Genomic DNA, 27,278 nt, shown 5'->3' on the forward strand with positions numbered 1-27,278 from the left:
ACTTCATATCTTTTATGGATGACAGGGAAAATTAAAGACGGTATTAGTCTATATCTCAGTCACCATGAACCGATTGGGCCAAAGTGCTTGTTTCCGTGCTCTGTGACTCTGTGGAAAGGACTGATTAAGAGCCGGCAGTAAGATGTAGGCTTGAAGTGTTGTAGAATTCAATAAAGGATGACTAAAAATACAGAAAGTCTGCAGCTGCTAGCAATCTAAAGCAACACACACACACAAAATGCTGGAGGAACTCAGCAGGTCAGGCAGCACCTATGGAGAAGAGTAAACAGTCAACATTTCGGGCCCAGACCCTTCTTCAGGACTGGGGAGGAAGGGGAAGATGCTAGAAAAAAAAGGGGTGGAGGCGAAGGAGGATAGCAGGAAGGTGATAGGTGAAGCCAGGTGGGGAGGGTGGGGAAGGTCAAGGGCTGGAGACAATCTGACAGGGGTGGAGAGTGGACCATAGGAGAAAGGGAAGGAGGAGGCAACCCTGGGGAAAGTAATAGACAACTGGGAAGAAGTACAAAGTCAGAGTGGGGAACAAAGGAAAGTGGGGCCGGGGGATTTGTTTACTGGAAGGAGAAATCAATATCTATGCCATCAGGTTGGAGGGAATAAAAGGTGTTTCTCTTCCACCTTGCGCAGGGCCTCATCTTGGCACAAGAAGAGACCATGGATCCACATGTCCGAATGGGAATCAGAATTTAAACGTTTGGCCCCTGGGAAGTCCCGCTCATGGCCACGCTGAATTGGAGTAGACCATCAGGTAACATAAAAACAGACTGCAAGTGTGTAAAATGGAAAGACAAGCAAAGGTAAATGTGGGCCCCTTACTACAGTTGATTGGAGAATCTGTAATGGGAAATAAGGAAAAGATAGACAAAGTGGACAAACACTTTGACCCTGTCTCTACGGAAGATGGCAAAAACAATCTCCCAGAAGTACTAGACCCTTAGAATGAGGAGTTAAAAGAAAATAATAAGGAAGTACCACTAGAGATGTTAAAGGACCTGAGAAGTGGTAAACTCCAAGGAGCAAGCTGCATCCTACAGTTTTGACAAGAGGTACTTCTGGGGATATTTGATTCTTTCAATGTCATCTTCCAAGATCCCAGAGATTCTGGAATGGTTTCCGAAGATTGAATCATAGCAAAATTTAAGGAAGGAGAAAAGAAGATAGAGGTAGGTTGAGAAAGAAAACCGAAGGACAACCTATTGGTGTAACATCAGCAATTTAGGAAATGCTGGAATATATGAAAGTATGTTATATGAAGATATTTGAAAGATAATATGACTGGACAGAGTCAAGATTACTTTATGGGCGAGAAATTGCATTTCACATTGACAATGTATTTACTAAAGGAGATGAGGGGAAAGTACCTTTTACTAATGTTTGCGCAGAAGGTTCTTGAGCATATAGATTGGAGAGAATATACCAGTATGGATTGAGAATTGGCTAATCAATGGAAAACAGGTTCTTCTTAGGTTGGCAGGCTGTGGCTGGCAGAGCAGCATGGGAAATTAATGATAATGCTGGGCCATACAGTGATTTGACTTTGGGGATCAAAAGTTTGCTAAAGTAAATAAATAAATGAGGGTGTGCGAGATGATGTGGAGGTATCAAAAGCATATACACAAGTTGAGTAAGTGAGTAGTACTATGGAACAATGGAGGTTGTCCACTTCAGTGTGAAGAATACAAATGCTGAGTATTTGTTATCCAAAGGCTGAGAAACGTTGATGTTCAGAGGAACCTTTGCGACACGTAGTTGTAAGTTAGCATGCAAGTGCGTCAGACGTCTAGGGAGACCAGTGGTATGTTGGCCCTCCTTGTTAGTGGACTTGATGTAAAAGGATGCCTTACAACAATTGTATAGGACCTTGGCGTGACGCTGAGGGGTTCACCTAACCAGTTCCTGGGATGGCATCTGTGCCATATGAGGCGAGAGCGAATAGATTCAGTCTGTAATAACCCAAAATTTGGAAGAATGGGAGATGACAGTGCAGAGATTTACAAAATTCTTAGGGGATGCAACAGGAAGAATGTTTCCCATGACTGAGAAATTTAAAGCTGGGTGTCAAGGTCTCAAAATAAGCAGCTGACCATCAAGGACATAATTGAAGAGAAATTTCTTCACTCAGAGAGACACAGATTTTATTTTTCATTTTATTTTATTGAGATACAGCACAGAATAGGTCCTACTGGCCCTTTGCCCACCAATCTCCCAATGTAATCCGAGCCTAGTCATGGGACAATTTACAATGGCCAATTAGCCTACCAAATGTACATCTTTCGACTGTGGGAGGAAACCCACGTGGTCACAGGGAGAACATACAAACTCCTTACAGACAGTGGCGGGAATTGAACCCTGGTCTCCTGCACTGTAAAGCATTGTGCCAACCGCTACCATGCTACCCCCTTTGGAATTCTCTGCCACAGAGGGTGCTGGAGACTGATTCATTGGCTGCATTCAAAACTGAGTCTGCGACTTTCTGGATTTTTTAAAATTATTTTTTTTAAATTTATTTATTACTAACAAACAAATGAACCAAAAAATATATATACATTAGAGGACCAATGGGTGGTGCTGAATAGTGGAGCAACTCAAGGAATCAGGTGACCTACCCCTGCAAAGCCCTGATGAAGGGTCTCAGCACAAAATATTGACTGCTTTTTTTCCCTCCATAGATGCTGCCTGGCCTGCCGAGTTCTTCAAGCATTTTGTTTGTGTTACTCCAGCCTCTTTTTCTTATTTCTCATCAAATTCAAGCTTGATGAGAAACTTGATATCTGACTGTGCATATATATGACCAAACGAAGCAACATGCTTCCAGGTCACAGTGCACAAACATATATCACACAGAGCACAGAAAACAAAATATTATCATAAATAAGTTAATGAAATAATTTTAAATGCATGTAGCATGCAGCACGTTAACAGAACAGTACAGGAGGAGGAGAGGTTTGGCAAGTCTCCTTAAAAACATGTATGAAGAAGCAACTCAAACACTCTAGCATTCCTGCAAAATCAGTCGAAGCATTTGCCCTCTGCTCTAAGGCTGAGGTCTGAAAACCTCCAATTCTGTCAGTACAGAGTTGATACCCACAGTTGACACAAGGTTGCAATCGAAGTGAGGCTTTACAAGGCATTGGTCAGACCACACTTGGAGTATCAGAAGTAACAAGTCCGGGTGTTATCCTTGATTCAGATTTGAATTTTAAATCCCACATCAAGAAAGTGAACAGAGCAGCAATAAGAAGTATTGCAACAGTATGTCAATTACTGCCTGGTAATGATGCTGAAAAATGACTTCATGCCTTTATATCAAATTGAATAGATTACTGCAATGCACTTTTCATTGGCCTTTTATTGGCAAAGTTCAACTCATTCAGAACGCTGCTGCTAGAATTTTAACTAAAACCAGGATGAGGGAACATATAACTCCCATCCTAGCTACTCTGAATTGTCTTCCTGTATCTGTTAGAATTGACTTTAAAAGTTCTCTTGCTTGTTTTTAAAGCTCTCAATGGTCTGGGACCACAGTACATCACAGAATCACTTTTGTTTTATAATCCTGCTCGAGTTCTCAGGTCTTCTCCTGCCAGTCTCTTAAATTTAAATAATCTCCCTCAAAAGACAATTGATAGGTCAGCTTTTTTTTTAAAAGTACACTCCCTGAACTGTGGTACTCAATACCTAAATCTCCAAGGGATGCAGACTCACTTGACACTTTAGACACAAATTCAAAACCTATTTATTTAAACCTTGCTTTTAACCAACATCTTTTTGTCTTTTAGTTCATGTTTGCACTTTATCCCTTGTAGAGCACTTTGAAACTACATTGTCTGGATGAAAAGTGTTGTATGAATAAGTTATTATTTTATTATTGAGCACAGTTTTGGGCCCTTATTATCTAAGAAAGGATGTGATACCATTATAGATGGAAGAGAGGAAGTTAATGAGATTTATCCTGGGAATGAAAGGGTTAATGTATGAGGAGTGTTTGATGGCTTTGGGCCTGTACTCGCTGGAGTTTAGAGCAATTATGGGGGATCCCACTGAAACCTATTAAATATTGAAAGACCTAGGTAGAGTGGGTATGGAGAGGATGTTTCCTGTAGTGGGGAAATCTAGAACCAGAGGGCTATAATAGAAAGATGTCCATTTAGAATAAAGATGAGGAGAAATTTCTTTAGCCAGAGGTTGTTGTATCTGTGCAAACCAAGTCATTGGGAATATTTGAAGCGGAGGTTAATAGGATCTTGATTAATAAAAGTGCCAAAGGCTATGGGGAGAAGGCAGGAGAATGGGGTTGAGAGGGATAATAAATCAGCCATGATGGAATAGCGGAGCAGACTTGATGGACCAAATAGCCTAATTCTGCTCCTATGTCTTATGGTCTAAACTGAGCTGCATTAACGCTTGCATTCAGAACAAAATTGATGGCTTACTTAGAGTGTGCCATTCCCACAGGGATTTCATGAAGTTCAGGCAAGAGGAACATAACCCGTGAACCTGGTGAGCATTCTCTATTGAAAGACCTCCCCACTTTGTTTCTCCCTTTTCTTCTCCCAAGAGGAATAACACTGTGGAATGTTCGCAAGTGCCTACATTGAATGAATGAGAGCCCAACAACAGATGATTATCTGTAAGGAATTCAACAGCAAAAGAAGATTAGATACCAAATGCAAACGGAGTTCATTCAGACTTAAGGTCACAGAAACAGAGGCCAGTAATATCATGAAAGATCCCACTCATCCTGCTCACGAACTGTTTGTCCCAGCACCATCAGGGAGGAGGATATGTAGCATCCATGCCAAGAACACCAGACTCCCCAAGCAGTGAGGCTGATCAACACCTCCACAGCCCTCCCACCACTACTTTATCATCTCCTGCCAGTCACCTTATGTACAGACACTCCTGTGCCTAGCGTCACTTTATGGATATACAATAATTGTACACAGCTATCTTATATATTTACATTTGTTTTTTTTTATTTTTGCATTCTTTATCCTCGTTTTTTTTGTGTTCTGCATTGGATCTGGAGTAACAATTGTTTTGTTCCCCTTTACAATTGTGTACTGGAAATGACATTAAACAATCTTGAATCAAGCTTCTTACAACTACATTTAGAAATACCTGCTGACCTTGTTAAACCAACCTTTACCTGTGGGTCACCAATACTGATGACTGAAGACAGAGTTTTACACGGTGTTTTCTACTCTATGTAAAGGTTTCTGAAATTCACAAACAAAAGATTTTGCGGATGCTGGAAATCAAGAGCAACACACACAAAATGCTGGAGAAACACAGCAGGTAGGTAGCATCTGGGAGGAGAATAATCAGTAAATTGTATGTTGTGTATGACAAATACTATATTATCACTACCTCATTTACTGCACATATTCCAAGCATGTAAAGAATGGGAGTAGAGAACTTCTGAAGCTTGGCCCAGTATTCTGTAAAATCATAGTTAATCTTAAACGTACTAACTTTAATATTTACTTCACAGTTAACTTAGTTTCCATCCGTTCGCACCTTTGCACAAGAAGTCACTTATTTACTGCCAGTAGCACCGTAGGCATTTAGGGCAACAGTGAAGATCCTCCACTCTGTCAAAACCGACTGGCAGTGTTCAGGGATTCTTTCATCATGCCAGTCGCCTCCCCTCATTTTTCACCACTGTCAGCCATGCAAGACCAGGATAGAGACTCAGGGATACCTTCACACACATATATAGGATTGTTCATTGCTGTTTCTGTAACAATGTTTTTTTTGAGCATTCAGGTGGTTATCCCTGAGCTGTACTCCTGAACTTGGAGGACCGGTGGACCACTCTTAGTCTGGCCTCTACACTTTGACCTGTTTGGCATGGGTGACCCCACCAAGAGCCGAAGCATAAAGCCCTGACTCCAGCCAACATTCCAAACCCCATGTCAAAGTTATGGTCCTCTTGTAGGTATGCAGGCGTATGCTATTTTGAAAGTGACCAGGTTATTAACCTCGCAAACACGAGGAATTCTGCAGATGCTGGAAATTCGAGCAACACACATCAAAGTTGCTGGTGAACACAGCAGGCCAGGCAGCATCTCTAGGAAGAGGTACAGTTGACGTTTCGGGCCGAGACTCCTCGTCAGGACTAACTGAAAGAAGAGCTAGTAAGAGATTTGAAAGTGGGAGGGGGAGGGGGAGATACAAAATGATAGGAGAAGACAGGAGGGGGAGGGATGGAGCCACGGCCTCCTCTACTGTAAAGATGAAGCCACACTCAGGTTGGAGGAACAACATCTTATATTCCGTCTGGGTAGCCTCCAACCTGATGGCATGAACATTGACTTCTCTAACTTCCCACCTCCCCCTCGTACCCCATCCGTTATTTATTTATATACACATATTCTTTTTCTCTCTCTCTCCTTTTCCTCCCTCTGACTATATCCTCTGGGTCTCCCCCCCCACTCCTTTTCCTTCTCCTTGGGCCTCCTGTCCCATGATCCTCTCATATTCCTTTTGTCAATCACCTGTCCAGCTCTTGGCTCCATCCCTCCCCCTCCTGTCTTCTCCTATCATTTCGGATCTCCCCCTCCCCCTCCCACTTTCAAATCTTTTACTAGCTCTTCCTTCAGTTAGTCCTGACGAAGGGTCTCAGCCCGAAACGTCGACTGTACCTCTTCCTAGAGATGCTGCCTGGCCTGCTGCGTTCACCAGCAACCTTGATGAGGTTATTAACCTCAACCAGACTGCACTGATAATCAAAATGATTTCACATTAGTTGTTTTTTTTAAAAACTTGCTGGCTACAGATTGGGCACTGGAAGTTCTACGTTTCCTCAATAAGTAAGTTCATCGTTCACTTGATCCTGTTGATGACCAAATGACAGAGCAGACTTGATGGGCGGAATAGTCTAATTCTGCTCCTATATCTCATGGTCTTATGATTATTTAGCATTAAATAGAGTTATCCTTTCCCATTAACACCAGCAGGGAATTAGCCTTGCGCAGGGATCGCTCCCTTCTCGATTCCCTTGTCCATTCATCCCTCCCCACTAATCTCTCTCCCGGTACCTATCCCTGTAAGCAGCCTCAGTGCCACACCTGCCCGTACACCTCTTCCACCACCTCTATTCAGGGCCACAAACAGTCCTTCCAGGTGAGGCAACACTTCACCTGCAAACCTACTGGGGTTGCCTGTTGCATCCAGTGCTCCTGCTGTGGCCTCCTCTACATCGGTGAGACCCGTCATAAACTGAGGGACCGGCTTGTCGAGTAATTCCACACCATACGCCGCAAGCTGTTCTTCCTGGTGGCCAAACATTTTAATTTCCATTTCCATTCCAGGGCGTCGATTCATGACCTCCTCTTGTCCAAAGATGAGGCCACCCTTAAGGTGGAGGAGGTGTTCCCAGTGTGGCCTCCTGTGTGCCGGTGAGACCCGAGTAGATACGTAGATTGGGAGACCGCTTCACCAAACACCTACGCTCTGTCCGTGAGAAAAAGCAGGATTTCCCAGTGTCCAACCATTTTAATTCCACTTCCCATTCCAACATGCCAGTCCATGGTCTCCTCTACTGTTGCACTCAGGATGGAGAGGCAACACCTAATATTCTGTTTGGGTAGCCTCTCCTCCACCATTCCCCAGTTCCATGTCCTCATCTCCTTACCTGCCATCACCTCCCTCTGGTAGTCCTACCCCCTTTTCTTTCTTCCATGGCCTTCTGTCCTCTGCCAGATCCCCCCTTCTCCAGCTTTTATCTGTTTCACCAATCGACTTCCCATCTCTCTACTTCCCCCGCCCCCCACCTTCATCTTTTTTCCTCCAGACCCGATGAAGGGTCTCAGCCCGCAATGTCGACTGTTCCCTTTTCCAAGGATGCTGCCTGGCCTCCTGAGTTCCTCTAGCATTCTGTGTGTGTTGCTTAGATTTCCAGCATCTGCAGTTTTCCTCATTTGTGATTGGACACCTAATATTCCATCTGGGTTCCCTCCAACCTGAAGGAATTTCTCCTCCCCCATTTCCCCTGTACCCCACTCCAACCTTTCACTTCTCACTTGCCTATTACTTCCCCTGGGTCCCTTCCTCCTTTCCTTCCTCGTATTGTCCTCTCTCCTCTCCCATCAGGTTCTTCCCTCTCCAGCCTGATTCCTTCTTCTCCACCCACCTGGCTTTACCCATCACCTTCCAGCTAACCGCTTTCCCCTCCCCCCACCATTTTAATCTGGAATCTTCCCCCTTCCTTCTCAGGTTTGATGAAGGGTCTCGGCCCGAAACATCGCTGTTTATTACTTCCATAGATGCTGCCTGATATGCTGAGTTCCTCCAGCATTTTGCGTGTGTTTCTTTTGTCTTTAAAATGTTTTGCAGAAAAATATCCATTTTACATCTACCCTTTTCCATCCTGTTGTGCAACTAAATACATTCTTCTCCAAATATCTGGTAGAGAAATAAATGGGTTGACAAAAAATAATGAGAATACAAAGGATGAATTCAGTACAGATTAGAGATGGGTTATGCCATTAAATGGGAATCAAGTAACTAAGTTTTGATTGACAATACTTGTTGTTGTTTGACACCAGCTTCCAGAACTTCACAAAATTCAAATTTTTCGGTAGGTTGCATCAATCGCTGTCCTGTATAATGCATGCAATCTGGAACCTTCCCTTTGGGATCTAAAGCTTCTGCTGGTATAATTCCTATTTTCCTTTTGCAAAACGTATTCCAATTTTGTAAAGAAATGTTTAAAGTCTTTAATCTAATAAGGTGTAGAACACCAAATGAATTTGCTGTCTAGAAAGCATTTTAACAAAAGCAATTGACCCCCGTGGGGATTTCTGACCTCAATTCAAACAATAAAGGGACTGCTTCACCCTTGGGAATTTAAATGCACATCAATTCCTGGAAGTAATGCTCCCAATCTTTCAGAATTTCCTAAGAATGCAGACCCATAATTATTGCCAGGATGGATGGCTCTGCACTCACTACTGGTTTACTTCACAGCCTGCAGAAGGACGCTAATTCCACAATCTGCAGAATCTCTTGTATCTATACATACATTTAAAAGAAATTATATTGGGAGAATTATGACATTCTCCCAATATAATTTCTTTTAAATGTATGTATAGATACTAGAGATTCTGCAGATGCTAGAAATCCAGAGCAACACACACAAAATGATGGAGGAACTCAGCAGGTCAGGCAGCATCTATGGAGAGGAAAAGCAGTTGATGTTTCAGGCTGAGACCCTTCATCATGAATTTTATATGTGTACCTGTTCTTTGCCACACTTTGCTGCAGTGATAGAGCAGGAGAATAAGATCATCGTGATTAACGTTAACCTTTGTGCACTTTGTCTTGGTAATATGCTTCTCCATTTAATAATACAGCCAAATACTTTATAATATTAACACTTTTCCTGTGAAAATTATGGTAAAGAATCACCACAAACAATGAAGAGGCAAGCGAAGCCCATGCTGACTTGAGGGTTGAAGCGCGCCTCTGGATTGCAGAATCAGAGCGGAGGAGTTTCCGAGCACATCCACCAAAATTGAGGGCGAGCTTTGATCGATCTAACTGCCAAGCCGATTTGGAAAGGTCAGACACAGGCTGGACTGTGGCAGCAGGGTGCAGGCCCAGAATGTATCGATGCCACCCGGCCCAGGTCCTGGTGTGAGGGAGGACCCAGTGTTTGGACAATTTCAACGCCGGGCCAGATGGATCAAAAAGGCTTGGTGTCGGGACTGGAGGTGAGGGTTGAGCAACGTTTACTCCATTTTCCACAGAACTAAGGCCGGGGCTGTGAGCCAGCTCCAGCCTTCGTGTCCGTGGTGTCACTTTAGTTTGGAATGCTATTGCTCACTCTTATTGTTTGCATGATTTGTGCTTTTTGTTCTCACTATGCATTGGGTGTTTGTTGGTCTGTCTGTTTGTTTTGAATGGTTTTGGGCTTCTTGTTTTGTGGCTGCCTCCAAGGAGATGAATCTCAAGGTTGTATAATTTATACATGCACTTTGACAATAAATGTACTTTGAACTTACTTCTTCACAACTTGTTCAAGAGTGCAATGACCTGGGGTGATACAGGTCAAGGTAATGGATTTATATCTACCCAAAATACATGAACAATCCAACACCAAATGTTCAACCATCTGGTGAATTAATGAAGCAGAGAGAACAAGGTGGCCCTGAGCTGGGCAGTTACCTGTAGGGTAATGTTCACTAGCAACAATATAGATGAAAGATCATAAGCTGGAAGCAGTAGTTCAGTGTCTTGCCCCTGCAGATACTGCATGACCAGCTGAGCATTTTGAACTTCTGCAGGTTTTTAAAACTTCACCCAGTCCCGATGAAGAGGCTCGCCCCAAAACGTCGACTCTTTATTCTTCACCGTAGATGCTGCCCGACCTGCTGGATTCCCCCAGCGTTTTGTGTGTGTTGCTCTGATTTCCTATTCCTACAACTGCAGAATCTCTGTATTTTTAAAACTTCACACAGTTTTGTTTATTTTGGACTATAGCCATGTTCTAACTTTGAAACCCATAACGTAACTGCGAGAATATCAGGAGATGCTGGAAGTCCAAAGCAACACACACAACATGCTGGAGGAACTCAGCAGGCCAGGCAGCATCTATGGAAAAGAGTACAGTTGATGTTTCGGGCTGAGACTCTTTCTCAGGACTGGAAGGGAAGGAGAGAAATCAGAGTAAGAAGTTATGGGGGGGGCGCGGGGGAGGAAGTACAAGGTGGCAGGTGATAAGTGAAACCGGGAGACGAGGAGGGGTGTGAAGTAAAGAGCTGGGAATTTGATTGGTGAAAGAGATAAAGGGCTGGAGAAAGGGGAAATTGAATAGGAGAGGACAGTAGACCATGAAAGGGAAGGGGGAGGAGCACCAGAGGGAGGTACCCGAACATAAATTTGCACGATGCTATGATTTGCATAAATATACAATGATTACCTTTTGTTAAAAAAAATGTTAAAGCGCCATTTCCCTGAGATTCAAACAACTCCCCATTAATGTGTACCTAATCTCCAGGAGTTAGTTTTCCTTTGCTTGTTCTAAAAGCCAGCGTATTACTGTGACTCAACTTCCTAAAAATATCGTACCACAAAGTGATCTACTTACCTACAGAGTTAGAGTAATACAGCAAACAGGAACTTTAAAAATTGAGAACAAATAAAATAAGATGAGTGTTTAAGAAAAATCTAGAATTACGAGTTTAATGGCAGCAAGAACAAGCAATCCTCCAAGAGGACTGCACCCTTGTCGTAGGGTTTGGAGGACTTGCATACCTCAATGACCCAGAGAGCTACGTTACTGGAATCAGGGCCTTTGGCTCTTGATAGGGTGGCCCTTGCCAAACAGGTCAAAGGTCAGAGGCCAGACTAAGAATGGTCCACTGGTCCTCCAGGTTTGGGAGTTCAGCTTAGAGCTAACAACCTGACTGGTCAATAAACAATTGTTATGGAAACAGCAAAGAAGAATCCTCCTATACAGACAGGGATAGAGGACCTTCAGTGCTGCTCTAAACACCAGTGGTGGAATGGGCAGTAAGCAAGTCAGAACAAGTGTATATCTAGCAGTCTACTCCCAGAATCCTCTCCTCCTTCCCCTTCTCCTATAGTCCACGCTCCTCCCCTATGATTCCTTCTTCTCCAACCCCTTACCTTTACCACCAAGCTGGCTTCACACATCACCTTCCAGCTAGCCTCCTCCCCTACCCCCGGGATCTTCCCCCCTTCCCTTCTGATCCTGATGAAGGGTCTCAGCCTGAAATATCGACTGTTTACTTATTTCCAAAGATGCTGCCTGATCGGCTGAGATCCTTCAGTATTGTGCATGTGTCTGTGTGTCTGTTGTAATATATTTAGTAATATCGCCAAATCTACGCTTTCAAAATATACAAAAGAACTCAGTGACCAAATAGCCGTTAACTAATAATATTACAGTTCACTGCTGACATTCAACTGGGCCTCTGGCCTTTTACTACGAATAATGATTCTAAATGAACTACTGTTTTGACAGAAGTCAGGTCCAAATTCTCATGAAAAATGTACTGCAATATATGCTGGGCATCAAGAACATATTTTTTAAATGATGATTTTAGATGAAATGAAAATCTTAGGCCAATCCCTCTTCAGAAAATTAGCCTGTCTGTAATATAAAAGAGCAAGCAAAACATTTAGGAGCCACTTTATTAGGTACCTCCTGTATTTAATAAGGTAGCCACTGAGTGTACGTTTGTGGTCATCTGCTGCTGTAGCCCATCCACTTCAAAGTTCGATGTGTTGTGCATTCAGAGATGCTGTTCTGCACACCACTGTTGTAACACATGTTTACTTGAGTTACTGCCACCTTCCTGTTTGCTTGAACCAGTCTGGCAATTCTCATCTGACCCCTCTCATTATCAAGGCATTTTCACCCACAGAACTGCCGCTCGCTGGATGTTCTTTTTTTTTGTTTTTTTTTTTAAACACCATTCTCCGTAAACTCTAGAGACTGTTGGGTGCGCAAACCCCAGGGGATCAGCCGTTTCTGATATACAGTCAAAGTCACGTAGATCACATTTCTTTCACCCCTTCTGATGTTGGGCATGAGCGAGAACTAAACCCCTTGGCCACATCTGCGTGCTTTTATGCATTGAGTTGCTGCCACGTATTTGGCTGATTAGATATCTGCTTTAACAAGGAGGTGTACCTAATAATATGGCCACTGAGTGCACATCAAGCCAGGTGGTATCTATGGAAAGACACGTGGATTTAATGTTTTAAACCCTGATTTATTTTTTTTTATTTGTCATATGAAGAGCTATTGACCTGAACATCAACTGTTTCTCTTTCCACTGATGAGGAGGGGGTGGCATGGTTCAGTTAGGACCGAGATTAGGAAAAACTTCTTCACACAGAGAGTGGTGAATCTGTGGAATTCTCTGCCACAGGAAACAGTTGAGGCCAGTTCATTGGCTATATTCAAGAGGGAGTTAGATATGACCCTTGTGGCTAAAGGGATCAGGGGGTATGGGGGGAAGGCGAGTACAGGGTTCTGAGTTGGATGATCAGCCATGATCATACTGAATGGCGGTGCAGGCTCGAAGGGCCGAATGGCCTACTCCTGCACCTATTTTCTATGTTTCTAGTTCCACCGGTGTCTGTAAGTTCTCCCCGTGACTGCGTGGGTTTCCTCTGGGTGCTCTGGTTTCCTCCCACAGTCCAAAGATGTATGAGTTAGTAGGTTCATTGGTCACAGTTATAATTGGGCTTGTTGGGCTGGAAAGGCCTGTTACCTTGCTGTATCTTCAAAAAAAAAAAAAAAAAAAAAAAAAAAATCTTTAAATAAAAGATACTACCCAATGTGCTGAGCATCTATTGCATTTCCATTTTCCAACATCTGCAGTTTCTATTTTGATTGTCTGGTAACCTGACCTGATATTGCAACAATCCACTGGCCTCTTATTAGTACAGCATTACATATACAGTGAATGAGATCAAAACTACAGAACATTAATGCATAGATCATTTGGTAATGTACACCTTTTTGTGGTCACTGAGTGCCAGCTGTGTGCCAAGTATTTACAAGACTGCATTTATCTAAATATTAACAGTGACTGCACGTCCAAGAGTAATTCAACATATGGAAAAAAAAGTGCTGAGGGACTCGTATTGCAAATAGTTTCTTTACAAGATAGCAGAGTCAAAAAGAAATGAAACAGCTTGTTTGAGGTGCCCCATAATTTAAGAGACTGTTGACAGTTACTACCTAGGTTCAATCATAAAAACTGACACAAGCGTCTACAAATTCTGCATACTGGAGTGAGAACCAAATTGGTGGAGGATGCCTGACCCGCTGAGTTCCTCTAGCAGTTTGTTTTATCGGTGTTAACAACTGACCGTTTTTTTTTGAGGGCTGTTGGCAGCTATGGGACGATACCCCAGCACGAGTCTGTACCTTCAAAAAGAAGAAAAATTGTTTTGTTTTATTACCACAAGAACTGGAAGTAAACAATATTATATACTACATTCCATATTAAAGCCATCTTATTTTGCGTATCAAAATAATATTTTTAATCATACATTGCTCTTGTATTTTGGAATTTAGCCAGAATAGAGGGACATCCATTTAGAACAGAGATGAGAAGGACTGTTTTAGCCAGTGATGGGCAAATCTGTGAAATTCATTGCCACAAATGGCTGTGGAGGCCAAGTCATTGGGTATATTTAAAGCGGAGGCTGATAGGTTCTTGATTAGTTAGGGCCTCAAAAGTTATGGGGAGAAGGCAGCAGAATGGGGTTGGAGGGATAACAATTGGGTGGAGCAACCATGATAGGACGAATGGTCTAATTCTGTATCTGAGTCCTACAGTCTTCGTCAAAGAGGAGAAAAAAAAACAGGCAAAAGTTGCTTATTTTTTTCCTTCTGTGAAGAAGTGTTTCTATTGATTCATTGGTTGCTTTTTAAGCACTGATTCCTTGCCAGATGAACTGCACTCTCCATTCTTGATGTTGTACATGTGTGTGTTTTCCACAATTTCCATATTCATGAAAGCAAGGTGCCGGCTGTCTTCAGGTTACCTTGATTTCCTGTGTCAGATTATATTTGCAAGCTTCACACAGGCATCCGCAGGCGTTCAGGACTAACATTTGCATACTAATCATCTGGATATTTAATATTTAACAGACTTTGGCAAAGGTTAACTGGGTTCTCCTGGAGTTTCATCTGGAAAATCTTGGAACATTTTGTCCCAGCACCTTGCCTTTAGCTTTAAAATTCCTTTGTAAACCCTCTTGTCCCTTCTCATTAAAATCCATTTCTTGCACCAAGCCTTTAGTAACCTCTTGCTTGGTGTCCTTTGTTGACTGGTTAACCACAGTAAATCAGAACGCTGACATTAATGGTGTGATGGAAATGAAAATGGTCATTTTATTTGGCTGCTATTCCAGCCTCAAGTATTCCTTGTTGTCTAAATAGGTTCTGAAAACTAATTACTGTTATTGCTAATTTCCCTAACATGGCAGGTATTGCTTTTCCTTCCTTGGAAGTATCAGGCAACCTCAAGGTCAGAGTTTAAGGAGTAAATGATTGGGTTTTGTTTTTATATGTTTTCTGAAATATTACAATAAAACGTTGGCAGTTTGAACAAAGTAGGGAGATTGAAATGTATCGGATTGTATAATTATCTATTTGCCTGTATGTTACTCTCATTATTTTTATTTATTTAAATACTGCCTGGAAGAGGCCCTTCCAGTCATGCCTCCCAGCAACCCCCCACCCTCCCCCTGATTTAAATCCTAGCCTAATCACAGGACAATTTACAATGACCAATTACCCTACCAACCTGTGAGTCTTTGGACTGTGGGAGGAAACTGATTTGGACATTGGTTGTTTATCTGTCTCTGTCTGCATGCAGTTTTTCTATTGTGTTTCATAGTATTTACTGTGAATGCTTGCAAGAAAATTAGTTTCAAGGTGCTCTATGGTGAAATATATGATAATAAATTCACTTTGAACTTCAAACTGTATTCAATAATTTCAACTTAATTCTGGCAGAAGGTTTCCAGAGACTCATTCCATCTGAAATGGGTGACACTTTATTCTGACACCACACCCCCTTCGTTCTAGATCACCCTTGTTCATTCATCTGCTCTCATACAATCGTCAAAGAACTTATCAAATATAATCGCTTTTCAGAAAAAGTCCTGATGCTTCAGCCTGAAACATTGACTCTTTATTCCTTTCCATAGATGCTGCCCGATTCCTTAGGGTTGTTATAACCGGTGGTGGTAATGGGGACAAGCTCCCACTACCTATTAGATTCTCCCAATGCTGTGTGCCTCAAATAGCCTCCAAAAGCCTTCACATGTGGCTTAGCTACTAAGCCCGGCAGAACCATTTCTACTGACAGGAAAATGGGCAAAGACGGGTTACTGGCGCCTTAAAACCACGAGCAGTTGGGGCTCGTCAGCCATGGTTGGCAGCTCACCTAGAAGGAGAGCTCTGATCTCAAACCTCCACTGCCTTGTGGCTAGACCCATTCATGGGAAGGCTTCAGGAGTAAACCCCAAGGGGAAAATCTGGAGCTGGAGTCCCAAAGGCAGTCCGACATTGAATTCAACGCCGACTGGTAACTTCTGCAATGCTGCTGAGGCCAAACTATATTGGTCTCCGTAGTTCCTTTGGGTTTATCGTATGCATGGAGAGAGACAGCCTGCTACATAGGCAATAGCTTGCTCTCCATATTGTACTGCCTAGGCTTGTATATCTACACAGCTAGGACACAACCTCCACGGTTGTCCCCAACAGATGGAGGCCTCAGATGCTCCCCGATCTGCTGAGTTCCTCCACCATTTTGTGTGTGTTACTCTGGATTTCCAGAATCTGCGGAACCTCTTGTGTTTTCATATTGACTTTCCAAATGGCTAGTTACTACCTCTTCGTTAATGGAATCCAGCATTTTACAATGACTGACGTTAAGCTAACTGGCCTTTAGTTCCCCACTTTGACTTGTCTCAAAATGCATATCAGCCAGATTTATTTAAACAAAAATAATCACAAAACAAATTAGAGCAAGAAAAGATATTCTGCTTGTCAGCTGTTCATTTTCTCCTTCACCTTACCAATTAGAATTCACAAAATCAGAAACAATTAGAGCTTCCGTCTTTCCTAACCATCAACAAGATAGATCAGATTATTAATCAGGTTTGAAATTCAGCAGATTTTTTAAAACTATGCTAAAATAAATATAAAGGAAAAAGTCACTCTTAGTATATTTTCCAAGGAGTGAATCCTGTAAACAGAAATAATTAGTATTGTTTCTTGATATTTGTGGCATATTATTTATTTGTGGTAACCACTGAGAAGATCACAGAGGTCTCCCTCCCCTCCGACCCCCACTATTTGTGACATTTGCCAGGAGTGTTGTATATGAAGGGCTCAAGGCATTGCTGAGGATCCCAGTTACTCATCCCATAATCTCTTTGACTCACTACAGTCAGTAAGAAGGTACAGCAGTATCAGGACTAGACTGGGTAACAACTTCTTCCCCCAGGCTGAGACTAATGATACCCTGCCACCGCCAATGTCTCATCATTAGGACACGAGCTGTTTACAGTTTACCAGAGCTGTGCACTGCACATGCATTTTGAATTATATTTTATTAAGAGATAGGAGCAGAATTAGGCCATTTGACCCATCAAGTCTGCTCCCCCATTCAACCCTGGCTGATCCTTTCTCCCCCTCCCCAGCCCCACTGCCCAGCCTTCTTGCTGTAAATTTTGATGCCATGTCCAATAAAGAACCACTCAAGCTCTGCCTTAAATACACCCAATGACCTGGCCTCCACAGCTGCCTGTGGTAATAAATTCTACAGATTCACCACCCTCTGGCTAAAGAAATTTGTCACGTCTGTTTTAAATGGACGCTTCTCTATCCTGAGGCTGTGCCCTCTTGTCCTGGACTCTCCCACCATGGGAAATATCCTTTCCACATCTACTCTCTCTAGCCTTTCAACATTCAAAAGGTTTCAATGAGATTCCCCCCCCCCCACCCCACCGATCCTTCTAAATTCCAGCGAGTACAAACCCAGAGCCAAAGGTTTATCATGCGATAACCCTTTCATTCTCGGAATCATCCTCGTGAACCTCCTCTGAACCCTCTCCAATGCCAAAAACATCTTTTCTTAGATGAGGAGCCCCAAACTGTTCACAATACACAAGGTGAGGCCTCACCAGTGCCTTATAAAGCCTCAATATCACATCCCTGCTCTTATATTCTAGACCTCTTGAAATAAATGCTAACATTGCATTTGCCTTCCTCACCACCAACTCAACCTGCAAGTTAACCTTTAGGATGTTCTGCACAAGGAGTCCCAAGTCCCTTTGTGTCTCAGATTTTTGGACTTTCTCCCCATTTAGAAATACCTGTAGTCTACACAGGTATTTCTGCGACCAAAGTGTATGACCATGCATTTTCCAACATTGTATTTCATTTGCCACTCTCTTGCCCATTCTCCTAATCTTTCCAATTCCTTCCGCAGCCTACCTGTTTCCTCAATACTACTTGTTCCTCCAGCAATCTTTCTATCACCTGCAAACTTAGCAACAAAACCATCTATTCCATCATCTAAATCATCGATATACATAAAAACGGTCCCAACACCAACCCCTGCAGAACACTAATAGTCACTGGCAGCCAATTGGAAAAGGAGCCTTTTATTCCCCCCTCACTGCCTCCTACTAATCAGTCAAAGCTCTAACCATGCCAGTAACTTTCCTGTGATACCACGGGCTCTTAAATTGGTAAGCAGCCTCATGTGTTACACCTTGTCAAAGGCTTTCTGAAAATCCTAATCTACAGCATCCACTGCATCTCCTCTATCTACCCTACTTGTAATCTCCTCAAAGAATTCCATCAGGTTCATCAGGCAAGATTTTCCCTTAAGGAAACCTTGCTGACTTTATCCTATCTTGTCCAGTGTCACCAAGTACTCCATAACCTCAAACTTAACAATTGACTCTAACACCTTCCCAACCACTGAGGTCAGGCTAACTGGTCTATAATTTACTTTCTGCTGCCTTCCTCTGTTTTTTTTTAAAAAAAAGAGTGGAGTAACATTTGCAATTTTTCAGTCCTCTGGCCTCATGCCAGAGGCCAAAGATTTTTGAAAGATCAATACTAATGCCTCCATGGAGACACCCCTTTTTTCCTTATTAGGGAGAGAGAGAGCCTGTGGTATGTTGAATACCAGGTGAGCAGTAGTCTTTGGAGTACTGCAAGTCTGTCTTTACTGTTGCCTTGCTCACACTTGAGTGCTCAGTGGCGGGTGCCGATGTTTTCCTTTGCCAGTGGAAGAGGGGGGATTGTTGCTTGCTGCTGCTTAAATGTGGGAGGGAGGGGAGCTTGGGGGGGGGGGTAGGACTTTGGATTCTAACATTTAATTGTCATTCATTCTTTTGGGGCACTCCTCTGTTTTTTGTGGATGTTTGCGAAGAAAAGGCATTTCAGGATGTATATTGTATACATTTCTCTGACATTAACTGTACCTTTGAAACAATCTCTACTGCTACCTCTTTCAGAACCCTCGGGTGCAGTTCATCTGGCCTGGGTGAATTATGTACCCTCAAGTCTTTCAGCGTTTTGAACACCTTCTCTCTTGTAATAGTAACTGCACTCACTTCTCTTCCCTCACACCCTGCAACATCTGACACACTGCTAGTGTCTTCCACAGTGAAGACTGATGCAAAATACTCATTTAATTCATCTGCCATCTCCTTGGCCCCTGTTATTTCTCTGGTCTCATTTTCTAGCAGTCCTATATCCACTCTCATCTCTCCTTTATTTTTACATACTTGAAAAAGCTTTTACTATCCACTTTGATATTGTTTGCTAGCTTGCTTTCATATTTCATTTTTTCCCTCATAATGATTCTTTTAGTTGTTCTCTGTAGGGTTTCAAAGGTTTTCAAGCGTGTCTTCCTACTCAGTTTTGCTTTGTTGTATGCCCGCTCTTTTGCCTTTACATTAGTTTTGACTTCCCTTGTCAGTCACGGGTTGTACTATTTTGCTATTTGAGTGTTTCTTTGTTCTTGGAATTCATCTATCCTACACCTTACCCTATTTTTCCTAGAAACTCATGCCATTGCTGCTCTGCTGTCATCCCTACCAACATCTCCTTCCAATTTACTTCAGCCAACTCTTCTCTCATGCCACTGTGATTTCCTTTACTCCACTGAAATACTGCTATGTCAGACTTTACTTTCTCCCCATCAAATTTCAAGTTGAACTCAATCATATTGTGATCACTGCCTCTTAAGGGTTCTTTTACCTTAAGCTCCCAAATCACCACCGGTTCATTACAAACACCCAGTCTAGTATAGCTGATCCCCTAGCAGGCACAACAAACTGCTCTAAAAAATCCATCTCGTAGGCAAACCCACTCTCTTGGGATCCATTTCCAACCTGATTTTCCCCAATTAACCTGCATGTTGAAATCTCCCAATTGACATGCCTTTTCTATTTTCTGTTGTAATCTGTGGTCCACATCCCCAGCTACTGTTGGGAGGCTTGAATATAACTACCATCAGGGACCTTTGACTCTTGCAGTCTCTTAACACAGCCAACAAGGATTGAACATCTTCCATCCCTATGTCACATCTTTGTACCTACTTGCCATTCTTTACCAGCAGAGCCACACCACTCCTCTGCCAACTTTCTTATCCCTCCAATACAGTCTGTAACCTTGGACATTCAGCTCTCAACTATAACCATCCTTCGGCCATGGATCAGTGACTATTAAATTATTTATGGTAATATGTTGGTTGATGTGCTGTGTGTGATATGTTTTGTGGGCCAGAGGGACGTTGTTTCATTTGCTGATATACATGTAGTTTGGTGACATTAAACTTGAACCTGAAATAGACAATGTTGTCATTTGTCCTTGCCTTGCCCTAGAACTTGTGATAAATGTAGGTGTGAGTCACAATAATGGAACATACACATGCCAGACCCAGCAAGAGATAGCTTTCCTTCCATAATACAGAAAATGTTTTATTCAGCAAAGTTTACTGGCATGGTAGCATAGCGGTTAGCGCCACAGCATTGCAGAGTTATTGATCAGGGATCGATCCCCGCGTTGACTGCCACAAGTTTGTACTTTCTCTCTGTGATTGCGTGGGTTTTCTCCGGACGCTCCGGTTCCTATAGTAGATGTTGCTCCTTTTCGCACCTTGTGGCGCATCGGGTAGCATTTCTGCCGCTTCCGTGGCATTTTTCTGTCTTTTTTTTAAAAACAAGGCTGAGTTGCTAGCTCAACCCGGCACGGATGAAAAGCATGCAAGGAGTCGACCAGATGCGAACATCCGTCTCAAAGTCCGGTGCTGGTGACATTGCATACTACGTTGGATCCAGAAGCATGGCTTTGACACAAACCACCGCATTTCACCGTATGTTTCGCCGTACGTGTGACAAATAAAGCTATCCAATTGTTCACTTTAATTAGATACTGAGGCACATTATAACCACAAGGGAAAATAGCCAAACCTTGTGAACTTAATTTTTCGGTGGGGAGTGTTATGTTCCGTAACTCCAAAACATTACAAGACCAATTGGAAGAAAAGTCGGGAACCAGTAATGCGAGTGGAACTTCGTTTTGACTTTAAGCCAGGCGCATACGTATGACGTGTACTTCGTACGTATACTTCGTATATATAACTACAGTGAATTATTTAAAAGAACAAGAAAGCTTAATCAAGCAATTCATTTATAATTGTACTCAAATAGTACTAATTATATTAAATACACAACAGGGAACAATCCGGAGTTCGAACCAAAACATTTGAAAGTACGCTTGCTGATGCTGGGATGATGAGATTAAAGAATGTCGAGTCAAAAGGGCGGAATTGGAGGAACATTAAGATTGTTGATAGAGGGTACATAGCGGCTACAGTGATAGGGATAAAGTCATGGAGGTTCCCTAATGAAAATAAACACAGGAAATGCTGCCAGATTGGGAACCATCAAGGTAATCATTTCCTTTTTTTTACCTTTATTTCATGCTGCGTTAAAAACAATCAGCATTAAATTTTTGTTTTCCTCTCATTTATATAGACAACCACGCAGTCTACAAGACACACACGAACAGAGCTGTTTGAATGGTGCCTCTGTAATCTGAGGAATGAGACCATTGCACGAACTGAAAATGGTATAATCTAAATTCACTGGAAGCTTGACATTTCTAGTGAGAAACGTCACACAAGTCATGGGAAAAGCTCAAGTCTTTGTTAAAACAAAACTTTAGTGGAGGCTTTGAAGGACAAGTTCAACTCATCTATGACGTTTTATTCCCATTGTTAATTAGAAAGTTCCAGATCTCAATTAATAAAAGGGAGGGAGGGGAGTATAACAGTACACTTGAATGAAAATATTTTTCAAAAACATCCGCTTACAGCTGGAAACAAATTTTGTATCGCCATCAAGCGCCCAGACCCCGCAATGACATAGCGCTGAGTGTAAGTAGTCTGTAAATTAACCAGGCATGAAAATGGTTGGTTGATAAGAATAATCGGACAGGTTCGAGCGTGAGATTGCTAAATAAGACAAAGAAACATAGTCCTCATTTTAAAATGGAACGTTGTGTCTGAACGGAATGAATCACCAGTGTTGTTCATCTTGATGACTCAAATGCAAATACTATTTTGGGGACTCAAGTCCTTGAAAATTTTGCGAAACTATTTATTGCGTGTTACTTTTCATGATGAAAACTGTGCAAAAGTGCAGATTAAAACTCAGCTAGATTGTATATTGGGCGTTATACATACATACTATACTGAAATTATTGACAAACGAGAAAATCTGTAGATGCAACACACATAAAATGCTGGAGGAACTCGGCAGGCCAGGCAGCATCTATGGAAAAAAGCACAGACGACTTTCCGGACCGAAATCCTTTGGCAGGAGAGTGGAAAAAAAGTGAAAAGTAGATTTGAAAGGTGGGAGGAGGGGAGAGAGAACCACCAGGCGATAGGTTAACCTTGGAGGGGGCGGGGTGAAGCAAAGAGCTGGGAAGTTGGTGAAAGAGACAGAAGGCCATGGAAGAAAGAAAAAAAGGAGGGGGGAGGAACAGCACCGATGGGCGGGCAAGGAGATAATATGAGAGAGGGAAAAGGGGATGGAAAATGGAGGGGGGAGGATGGAGTTGGCATTACTGGAAGTTTCAGAAATCAACGTTCATGCCATCAAGTTGGATGCTACCCAAACGGAATACAAGGTGTTGTTCCTCCAACGTAAGTGTGGCCTTATCACGTCAGTGGAAGGGGCCATGAATGGACATATCGGAATAGGAATGGGAATGGGAAGTGGAATTAAAATGGGCGGCCACTGGGAGATTCCGGTTATTCTGGCGAACGGGGCGTAGATGCTCGGCGAAGTGGTCTCCCGGAGGCCACACCGGGAGCACCGGACACAGTATACGACCCCAACAGACTCACAGGTGAAGTGTCGCTTCACCTGGAAGGACTGTTTGGGACCCTGAACGGTAATGGGGGAGGATTTGTAGGGACGGGCGTAGCACTTGGTCCGCCTGCAAGGATAAATGCCAGGAGGGAGATCAATGGGGAGGGACGAATGGACAAGGGAGTCGCGTAGAGAGCGATCCCTGCGGAAAGCAGAACGTGGGGGAAGGGGGTGATGCATTTGGTGGTGGGATCCAGTTGGAGCTGGTGGAAGTTATTGAAATTATTGAATCTACTTTGGAAGTAATGATTGATTCGTTCTGAATTGGACAAGAACATGCCCTCTTCTCACTGTTACCATCAGGGAGGAGATACAGAAGCCTGAAGGTACACACTCAGTGATTCAGGAACAGCTTCTTCCCCTCTGTCATCCGATTTCCGAATGAACATTGAACTCATGAATAATACCTCACTACTTTATGTTTTTAACTATGTTTTAATATAAAATTTTACTATTTGATATACACATACACACCTACCGTAATTCAGTTTCCCCGTATATTAACATACATTGCATTGTACTGCTGGTATAAAGTTAACAAATTTCACGATATATGCCGGTGATATCAAACCTGATTCTGAGGTTTGAAGCTTTATTGTGATTGAAGATAGATGTTATTTCACAAAGTGACGTTATGACCTGGCATTGGAGGCAAATTACAAATGGCCATCGTTCGTGTCTAAAGTATTAATGGTCAACCCTTCTAAATAGCATTGACCAATTTGATGTACCAACCTCTACGGAGGCATTTTGTTTACACCACTCAGTCCTTTACGGGTAAAGCCCTCGCCACCATTGAGCTCATCTGCACGGAGCGCTGTCGCAGCATCCATCATCAAGGACACCCGCCGCCCAGGCAATACTCTGTTCTCACTGGAAGGTACAGGAGCTTCAGGAGCAGTTATTACCCCTAGAAGGGTCTCGGGCCCGAAAGGTCGACGGTTTGCTCCTTTCCACGGATGCTGCCTGACCTGCTGAGTTTCACCGGTGTCTTGCGTGTGAGGCTCTCGAATCACTCGCCCCATGGCTACACACACACACACACACACACACACACACACACACACACACAAAAGTTGGAGGAACTCAGCAGGCCAGACAGCATCTATGGAAAAGAGTAAACAGTCGACGTTTCGGACCGAGACCCTTCATCTGTTCACTTGCCCCATCACTGAACTGTTCCCACAACCTATGGACTCACTTTCAAGGACTCTTCGTCACATGTTCTCGATATTGTTTTTAGTTACCTTGAACTTACTGTGAATGCCCGCGAGAAAATGAATTTCAGGCTATATATGATGATAAATTTACTTTAAAACTTTGAACTTTTAAAATCGCAGTGATATCAGTTCAGCGTCTAAATGCGCCTCTTACTATTTGCTGAATTTATTTCAGTATTGCTGCGAATTGTTTTGGCACACCATTGCCGAAATAGATTTTACTATTCAATCGATAAGAAAGAAATAGATTAATGCAAGTGAGAAAACTAATGTCTTTCAGACCACGGAGGTGAAAGGAGTTTCGTCAGTTTTAATCTATTTTCCTTTGGGAACGAGTGGGCGGAATGTAATTGACTAGGTGGGTGACCCTCTGGAAGATGTAGTGATGTAGGAAATGCAAATATTACAGGGGCGAAACGCCTTTGGGAATGCGGTTGACGCATTTGGTTATATGGGGCAAGGGGGCGTGCAGAGAGAAATTCTCCGCTTAATTTAACCCTTGCGTCCCGTTCTAACTGGGTTCAGAACATTAACACAAAAGAGCACATTAGGCCATTCGGTCCATCAAGTCTGCTCCGCCATTCTATCATGGCTGATTTATCTCAAGCCCGTCCTCCTGCCTTCTCCCCTTAACCTTTGATGCCCTTATTAATCCAGAATTTATCAACCCCCGCTTTAAATATACCCAACGACTTGGCCTCTACAGCCATCTGTGGCAATGAATTCCACGAATTCACCTCTCCCTCCCGCAGTTAATGCTTCCACGGGCTGGCCAAGGGGAAGAGAAAAAAAAACTTTCATTTTTTTGTTATTGGCAGCCTTCAGCAAGACAAAGTATTATCCACCAAAATAACTGGGAACTAAAATTATGGTTATAAATACCAGTCCCTGCTGTTACAAAGTTAAACTAACATTAATTTTAAACCGCATCACTGCATTTATAGTGGATCTGTACGGGAAAATCAATGCTTACTTTCACTTCTGAAGACATTCTGCTCGTAGAACGAAGCAGAAGTCCCAAAGGGGCTTTTACACACTCCGGCTGCTTTAAAATGATTGCACACGGACGTCACAGGGAATCCACTCTCTTGCCATCTTAATAACCCATTCAGTAAAACGCGCAAGGCAGGTGACAGGCGGTTATCATTCGGGGGGAATGGAGAGAATGATAAACTTCTCAACGGCTGGGGCTTTGCAAAGAACTATTCGTATATTGGTAAAAACGAGGCTTGTGACTTCGTATTACTTGAGATTTGACTTCAATTACACAAAATATACATCGTCGACTTGCAAACACGCGCGCTTTTGTTTGAGAATTGTTTTTTTCGTCTTTCCATCCTAGAGGAACAACCGTTATTTCAAGTAACACGTTAAGGGCTCGTGATTGTATTTCTATAATCAGTAAATCAACGTATATCCTTGTCTCCTGCGCACTGTCCACCGTCATTACACATCAATGGAACATCCACACAATAACCACGACATCACTATAATTCCTATATATTTTTTTTAAATCTTGGTTTTCTATTTTTAAAGAAGATTGACTAAAGTTATCTGTATCGCCGCCAATCACCGACTTACCTAATTGCAATTCGCGTCGTTCATACGGGATACTAACAGACACCCAATTGCAACTCCTTAATTTTGATTTAAACCCGAGCAATTTATGAATGAAAGTCGCCCGGTTCCACCCACACGGAGGGTAACGTGGTGTTTGGGTCGGTCATGTGACGCGATTCGACGGCTGCAGTGAGATCCGGGGCGGTGGGAGGAGCCGGCGATGATGGAAGGAGGAATGCTCGCTGAACTGAATCGATCTTACCCAGTGACGGTCCGGGGCTGGCTGGAATCGTACCGACAAAAGGATGTCGTGTAATGCAAGGAAATCTAGGCTGTTTCTGCAGCGTATCCTTTCCCTCTTGAAATCTTGCCTATTTACAATAAAAACGTACAGAACTATCTCCGAGCGCATATACATTGTGTTCATTTAGATTCATATATATGCCGAGTACCTAAATCCACCAGGATTTGGCATTTTAATAAATGCTTCTGCTTTTCTGCGTTTTGTTCATTAAAATGTCCTTGGAAATTATTGTTGTGGCTTGGTCGCTGCAGTGTAGGGCGACAGACAATGCCGTTAACTCTAAACACACTCCACCCCATTTTACTAAAGGGTTAAACTGGTTTCTGGGTTGCAATGATCAGAAAACGGAAGGGAGGTCACAAAATTGAGAATTATGTAAATCCTGTGTTTTTTTTTGGTTTAAAGTGATAAATTGGGATCTATCTTCGGAATTTTGACTCCTTTGCAAAGGCGAATTACTATCTTGCGAACCGAACGCGTATCTTGTAGGTGAAGTTCTATGTGAACGGCAACTCTGGCATTATACACTTACAAATGTTATTAATGAATTCTAGTGTGGGTTAAGTTTTCTTTTCAATGAAGGGTTCTTCTGGCGCAAGAAAGCACTTGTCATTTTGAGGAAATCTCTTCCCAGCCGAGCTGTGGGAGTAGCCAGCCCATCTGAGAGCCCAATCGCACTCTTAAACGCCCCCTCCTCGTGTCCTGCAACGTGGACTTATGTAATTCATCGCATCAGATCCTACATTTTCCTCAATGAATGTGTTTCTATTCAGAAGTTTGCTACTATAGAAATAGACGGTCGGGCGGCTGCAGAGAAGAGGCTGGTTCAATCGCTTCTCCTGTTAAAGGAAACGCGTTCGGATCTGATTTGGAATATTTAAACTGATAATTTATTTTACTAAATCCTCACGATTATCAATTTACTAATGATTATAATTTAACGAACAATGTTAAATACAATTAATCGACGGAGAATTAGTTTTATGAAATGTTCGTCCTTTGTCATGAAAACAACTGTCGAAAGTTTTAACGTTGGTCTTTATAGTCAATGTGATATTGTCTCTGTCCTTGTTGCGGGCTTTAACGGGTTTTTATGGGCTTATTCACAGAGATGGAAATAGATCCTTCAAATCACCAATGAATGCTAACCAGGGGTTCCCAACCTTTTTTATGCCATGGACCCCTACCATTAACGAGGGGTCTGT

General features: G+C 42.6%; 1 protein-coding gene across 4 annotated transcripts in view; it reads right to left on the bottom strand.

The window, feature by feature from the left end:
• cbarpb (CACN subunit beta associated regulatory protein b) overlaps nt 1–25,875 on the bottom strand; it is a 291,577-nt gene extending 265,702 nt beyond the window's left edge. For 3 of the 4 annotated variants that reach the window (XM_072244152.1, XM_072244157.1, XM_072244155.1), the window contains exons 1-2: nt 25,791–25,875; nt 13,876–13,933 (exon numbers count right to left, since the gene is read on the bottom strand). The gene's annotated coding sequence lies outside the window, so the exon portion shown is untranslated. The remainder of the gene's footprint in view (nt 1–13,875; nt 13,934–25,790) is intronic. The other variant, XM_072244154.1, reaches the window with a different exon arrangement.
• Between the last annotated feature and the right edge of the window lie 1,403 nt (nt 25,876–27,278).

This window comes from Mobula birostris, chromosome 26, assembly GCF_030028105.1.
Source record: "Mobula birostris isolate sMobBir1 chromosome 26, sMobBir1.hap1, whole genome shotgun sequence".
NCBI classification, from domain to species: domain Eukaryota; kingdom Metazoa; phylum Chordata; class Chondrichthyes; order Myliobatiformes; family Myliobatidae; genus Mobula; species Mobula birostris.